Below are 7,486 nucleotides of genomic sequence, written 5' to 3'. Positions count from 1 at the left end.
TGCCCTGGTCTCCCCTGTCTTTGTGCTTTCGTCCATGTAATTCCACCTGTCCTCTGGTGCCTCTGCAGCCTAGCAAACTCTTAATCATCCTCCACTCTTTGCTCAATCTTCCTCATTGGAAACATTTCCCAATGAGATGATAATTTAAAGCATTTCCTGATTCTCGCGGACCTCCTGCTCTCCACCCCTGGATGCCTCTGTGCTTCTCAGACACACTAAAGAAGCCTGGGTTCTATCATCCACATTGTGATCTCTAGTCTTGATGCACGTCTCACTCAGTGAGTCAGGAGACCCTTGAGGATGGGGACACACCATGTCTTAGTTATCTCTGTGTCCCTAGTGTCCAGCCACATAGTAATTGCATGATGGATGAATGCACGAATAAATAGGGGTCCATGAAGGCATTCATGAACATCCATAAGTATCTCAATTTTCAAGAGCCCTAAGGGAAAATGAGCACCTTTTTATAGTAGGATTGTTCAAGCTAAGACATCAAGTCCTTTTGCCTTGGGCTAGAACTGCATCACCTTGACGAGGCAACTCTGGTTATCCTATGTTTCCATAACCAATCATATCTTTCTCTCACTGTCTTTCTGCCATCTATGCCTATCATATCTGCCTATATCTATGTATGTAATCTGTCATCTGTATACATGTATCCCCTAGATACCTACCTGAGTACCTACCTTTCATTTCAGAGTGAGGATACAGCTCTGGACGAGGATGGCACAGGTTCCTACCCAGATCTACCAAGCCATATGACCCGGCATGAGTCACTTAGCTTTTCTGAACCTGAATTCTCTCATGTCTAAAAGTTGAATAATAATATAATAGCCCCTTTCTTGTATGGCTGTTGTGTGATTAAGTAAGCTAATTCTTGGTGACGACTGGTGACAGTACACATTCACTAAATGATGGTGGCTCTTACAACAGTCATTTATGTCACAAGTTATTCATCAAAGGATTTGGGACTGAACAAATGCTATAAAATATAAAATGATAAAATATGTACTGGAGAGAAATTGAGATAAAATAAGGTTCGGAAAATAATAAAGCCAGAAGTAAGATAGACACACACACATGCACACACACACACACACACAATGCCGTCTCTAAAGTTCTATACAGATATTGGAGCCTGAATTTAGCTCCCAACTCTTCTGGTAGCCTCATAAAAGAGGGAAACATCATCAATTATAAGCTTCATGACATCTGTAACATAAAAATAAACCAAGTATTCCAGAGAAGCATGGCTTTCCCCAGTCAGAAAAGAAATTACAACTTTTCCTTGGCCCTTCGCAAAGAGGACCCTGGGAGAAATGACCACACAATGTCTTCAACATCCCTGTAGCCAGTGAGTTCCAGGCTGACTTTCTCACAGTGTTCCCTCTAGCCACCTACTACAAGGACCCAAAGCAATTTTCCAAGAATAACAATAAATAATAACAGCCATCATTTACTATGTGCCAGGCATTGGAGTTCCCCGAACTCAGGAGGTGAGAAATGTTATTATTCCCATTTTACAGATGAGGAAACTGAGAGGTGAAACCACTTGCTCAATGACAGACAGGCAGGAAGTGGTAGGGCTAGACAAACCCAGATCAGTCTGTCACCAGAACCCAGATATGTAATCACTATACTCTCCTGCCTCTGGAAAGGCCACAGGGCTATGCTCCACATACCCAGCCCTCTGATGAGCTACCTTAAGCTAAAGATAATATGAGACCCCAGGACATAGGCTGGACACTCTGCTCTGCAGACTGTCCACCATAAATATTAGTTCTTCCAACAGAGTTGTTGATAAGGTTGGGGCATCAGGGGCTTCAAGGCTGATTTATCTGGAGGAAGATCCTGGAGTGTCCCAATTGTGAGTCGCTGATGCAGGGCAGAGCCCCACGCTTGGCTGGAGAGCTAGGCAGAGGGGAGGGCTTACATGGGTCAAAAGGGCCTAGGAGCGATTCTCACAGAGAGGCCTGGAGGGGTACCCATGTGCAAGGGCAGCTTTCTCCTGAAAACAGTTCTGAATCCCCTCCAATGTGCAAAGTTCTCTGCCATCGAGCCAGGCCTGCAGCCATTTCTGTCTGGAATGCTTTCAAGGCAGGCGTTACCAATTGCCACTGTGGCCATTTAAAAACTCAATAAAACACCCCCTAGAACATCTAATTTAGGCAATATAGCTTCCTGGTGAAGCCTCCAAGATGAATTAGTTGCAAATTGCACCCCCAGGTAACTAAATGATTTGACCTGCTGTATTAAACTGTTGGAGAGAAACCAACTGAATGCTGGGGGCTGTCTGCCAATGCTGATGATCTGGGTTTTCAAGTAGTTGATCTTAAGGTCTACTTTCTGATAATAATTGGGCAGTAGAATCAATTGTCTGCTGCAGTCAATCCTACAGCATGACAATAAAGTCGTATCAATAGCAGAGAGAAAAATACTGATCTTTCTATTCTCATTTGCAGGGGGCCCAGCCCAGCCTCTCCTTTGCCCAGAAGTCGCATGGAGTCATTCAAACTCAAGCTCAAAAGAAGTGGGATGTGTAGAAAAGGCAAAATCCATACACCTCTCAAATGTGGTATCTGATTTCCCAGGAGACCTGCCTTCCCTGCTAACCCTGCTTTATATTTTTTAAATGCAGAATGTTTGGTAGACAAGATCTTTCAAAGCTTTAGTATTGAGGGCAGGGAGAAGAGAGGAATGAGGAGGAATAATTCCAAAAGATGGTCCTAGGTGGCAAAACGGTCAAGGACCACTAGCACTGAGCACCCTATATAGCTTCATGAGGGTTGTCACATGTAAAGTGTCCATCTAAGCCTCTGCCCCCAACCACTCCCCCCCCCCGCCCCACAAACCCTGCCTCTCCAGGTGCTTGCTTTGGAGATGGGTTCAGAATAAACACCTGAAAAGGCAGGGTTTGTGTTCATATTTGCAGGGATTCTTTTTTGGTGGGGGGTGGAGAGAGGGTCATTCCAAGGTGAAGAAACTGCCTAAGCCAGAGTTGGGAAGCAGGTAAGTGCCCTTGGGGTTCTGAAAGCAGTCACTCAGTTCACAAGGTGATTTGTGGTATGAGGAGAAGAGAGCTTTGAGTGGCAGCTGAAAGAATTTAAACTTTATCCTCTAGGTACTAGGGAGTCATAGACTGTTTCTAGCTGTGGGGGGGGGGCAAAACAGCTGAGTGGTTAAGAGGCAAACTCTGGAGTCAAATAATGTGGATTCAAATGCTTGATCAGCAGGTTACTAACAACGTGAAATTTGGGAAGTTGCGTAATATCACTGTGCCTCAGTGAAATGAGAATGATAGCAGTGATCTCGTGTAAAACCGTTGTTCTGGAGATTCAATACACTATGACATGTGAAGTACTTAGAACAGTGCCTGGCACATAGTCACCACTCACTTGGTGACAGCCTGTTTCATTATTAGCAGATGAAATGATAATACTGAGTGCTTTCTCTACTCCAAGCATGGGAGTAAATGCTTTACATCATGCTCTCGGTTCATTTCCAGAACTCCATGAGATAGGACTGATTTTTATCCCCACTTCACAGAGGAGGAAGCTGGGGAATAGAGAAGGTAAGCAAATAACCTGGATCTGGAGTTTAAGAAGGTCAGCCTGGCCTCAGCATATAGATGATGAATTAAAAAGGCAACTGGATGGTAAAGTGGGACTGGGGAGGACTCAGAGACAGGGGCCGAGGCCATAGGAGCAGCAGCAGGGAGAAAACATAAGGATGAGAGAGACCTGGGCCTCTGCTTCTGAGGCAGAGATCAAGATCCCACCAGACCTGTGTGGACCTCCATAAATCTTGAGGTGGTTGTGTACCAGAAGCCTCATGACTTCCTACAAAGCACAGTGGGTCTCAGACCTCACCAAGGGGTAGAATACTAGGACTGAGCAGCCCCATGTTTTAGCCCTTTGGCCAGGATCATCACAGCCAGAAAATGGAGTGGGAAGAGCCATTGGATCCAGGGGCCACTGACTGAGTCAAGTGTTAGCCAGTCTCCTCATCCGGGGCCCTCAGTTTACCAGGCTATGAATTAGGGAGGTGATTTTAGGGTGTTTCTGAATAGTGTTGAGCAAAGGAGCACACAGAGGAGGTATGAGCAAGGTGAGAGGCAGAGGAAAATGCCAGGTGGGAGAGTGAGGGATGGGAGGCACATTCTACTGTCCTGCCCTTCCTTAGTAAAGTCACACTACTATTTGGCCATTAGGCACTGATAAAGCCTATGTATGCCCCACCACTGAGGGTGAAGGGACAACAGAGGAGAATTGTGCCCCTGACCCACAAGGGCTTGTTTCTTCTCCTGGCTACCGAGAATCATGGTGGAAAAGGAGGGAGCAGTTGCCAGAGGGACACACACCCTAAGGGAGAGCTGGCTGAAAGCAAACCCTTTCTGGTCTTCAGTGGTGACCACAACCCCTTGCCCTGTGCTCCTATCCCACTCCAACGAGAGACTGCTTTCTTCCCAGGCTCTTTGGTGAAGTCTGAACAAACACAAGCAGCTATGCCCTTGTCTGGGTGTTTATAGGTCAGGTCAGAGGATGGTGGCATCTGGCAGTCTCTCACATGTAGCTGTGATCAGAAACCTCTCTCTCAGAGCCATCTGCAGGATGGCAAATGGCAAATGGTTGTCATATGCATGTTGGAAGACCTGGGGCCAAATCCCATATTTACCACCACCTTCCCACATGAATGAAGGAGCGTCTTTTCCCCTGCCTGGACTGTGGAATTTGACTAAAATGTCTTAGCACATTCTTTCCTAAAAGTCCAACTGTAATCCAATGGAAGCCTGGGAGTCTGGTGGGCACTGACTCTATGTCATATCAGCGGGTCCCATCTTAATCCAAGCATCCAGAGACTGAAATCATCCTTAGCAGATCAAGGTGGGGTGTAGAGAGAAAAGAAGACTTGGAAGCAGAAAGCTCTGAGTTTGAAATCTCCACTCTGTCATGTAAAGCCTGTGTGATGTGGGCAAGTCCAGAGGTTTCTCAGATGCACTGTGTCCCTGTCAATAAACAGGGCTAGTATGGCCCCCTTGTAGGAGATGGTAATGAGAATTTGATGAAATGATATATTTAGAGCACCCACAACCACTCAGAAATTGCCCTCCCTGCTCAGACCACCCCACCCCCCCAGCATAAGATGCTCCCTGGCCAAAGAGCCAGCCTAGCAAAGCAGGGGTAGATAATGACCAGGGTCTGACCAAGGCTGGGAAGGTGACTTCTACCTCCACAGAGGGCAGAGGGCAAAGCAGGGAACTTGGATGGGGGTGGAGAGGGGCAGAAAGGGGCTGAGGAAGGGGAGGTGGAAGAAAAGGGGAGCCTCTGAATGGAAAGGAAGGGAAAGGGGGCAGGATAAAGGAAGTTTATTATTCTTCCTGCAGACCAATCATGGGGCTCCTGGAGTGTCGAATTCCAGCTCCTGCAGCCAGATGTGACCTGTTCCTGTTATCATGGAATATTAATCAGAGGGGCCCTTGGGTAATTGGGGAGTTTTGATTAGAGAAATAGCCCTTACAATAATAAGCAGGCAGGAGCCTGGGGAAACCCACCCCCACTCCTGGTTGCCCACCTCTTAAGCTCCATACTTCTGAGGCTCAGAAACCTGGACTGAGGGGTTTGGGGATCGTGGAGAGGGGGATGGTACCAAAGCTGGCATGAGGGCCAGGATTGGACCTAGGGGGCTGGTGCAGGGATAGATGGCTACAAATGGGACTACAGACTGGGGAGTTCCAGGGCCTGGCGCTGGCCTGGCTTCACTCACCTCCCCATCAATCATCACATTAGCTGTTCCAGGCCCTTCCCCCTTGCCTGGCCCCTCCCAGCCAGCCCTCTGCCTGCACCACTGCCTCAGGCTCTGGCCCTGCTGGGACCCCAGCTCTGTTGCAGGCTGCACATGGCCCCTGGGCTCTGTATATTTAGATGGTTAATGAATCTTCCTGTTTGGCTGGGCCAGGCTAGAGCTTGAAATGGAGAGAATGAGGGCGAGAAAGAGGCGGAGAGTCAGCACAACTGCCCCGGCCTTTGGAGACTCTATGATCACAGGATCCCAGACCCAAAGCATTGAAAGAGCCCAGGCAGTTCAGCTCAAGGGATCCAGAAGGTCCCCAACTCCTACCCTCACCCCCAAATCCCCAAGGCACCACCATTTAATTAAGGACAGAAGACCCAAGCTCTAGGCTAAACCTTGACTTGTCCCCTCCGTGGGCCTCTTCTCCATGTTGAGGGCTTTGGACCTAATTTCTTCTTTCATCAAACTCCCTCAGCACCTACTATGTGCCAAGCTCTGTACTGGGCCCTATAGATTCAGAGAGAAAAAAATATAGCATAATTTTCACCTTGAAAATATCATGGTGTAATGACAGAGGCAGTCATGCAACTATCTTGCAGTGAGATAGTAATTGTCATAATAAAATGAATTGAGTGATTATGACATGCCAGGCCTTGTGCTGAGGGCTTTACATGGCATCTCTTTAACATCCCAACACTATTGATAGTATCAGCAGTGCCATTTTCCAGAGGAGAAAACTGAATTACTGAGAGGGGAAGAACTCAGTAACTGTGATTCGATGTGTCACCCATAGGGCTCAGACAAAGAACTGAGAAGATTTCTTTTTTAAAAAATGTTTATTTATTTATTTTGACAGGGAGAGGAGAGAGAGAATCCCAAGCAGGGCTCCCTGCTCAGCACAGAGACTGACGTGGGCCCAAACTCATCATGACCTGAGCCGATACGACGAGTTGGATGCTTAACCGACTGAGCCACCCAGGTGCCCCAAGAACTGGGAAGGTTTCTGAATGGAGAAGGCAGTTACTATATGCTACCTCAAAACATGTTCATTGTTACTGGAGGTGTGTGTGTGCGTGGTGAAAACTTACCAGAGAAAGTGGCTTTTGAGGTTTCTCCCATTTTCCATTATTAGAAGAACACTAAAAACATGTACAAATGCGATGAAAATCCTTTACACAGGCCCTTAACCCACATTGGAATTGCTAAGTCGGAGGGTCTGCACCTCTTTTAGGCTTGTGATATGTATATTATTATCTATGCGGCCTCCAGAAAAGCTGCACTGGCTTAGACTTTACCAGCATAATAAGTGTAGAAAGAAGCTGTTTAGTGTAGTGTCTTTCTTTTCAGTGGTACCTGGAAGCTCCAGTAACCCTGCTGAGGATCTGAACAAAACAGTCTCTGGATCTCAGGTTTCGGTTAATGGGCTATTCTCCTGAACAGGCGAACACAGGCTTCTTGATTTCCCAGAAGCGCTGAAGACAACTACCAGAGAGTTCCTGCTTTGGAACTGGACTCTGGCTGCTGGAGCCTGGCTGGGGATGGGCATAGACGCTGGGTGGGATAGACACTCGCTTAGGCATTCATTCATCAGGTCTTTGCTCGGCACCAGATTCACTGCCCCAAAGGAACACACATTCTGATGGGAGGTGGTGGCTCCTTCCATCAAAGTTCACTTGGTGCTTTTACCAAGCAGTTT

This window comes from Hyaena hyaena, unplaced genomic scaffold, assembly GCF_003009895.1.
Source record: "Hyaena hyaena isolate Hyena2069 unplaced genomic scaffold, ASM300989v1 scaffold_536, whole genome shotgun sequence".
Classification (NCBI taxonomy): domain Eukaryota; kingdom Metazoa; phylum Chordata; class Mammalia; order Carnivora; family Hyaenidae; genus Hyaena; species Hyaena hyaena.
Note: the sequence above shows the minus strand (reverse complement) of the source record.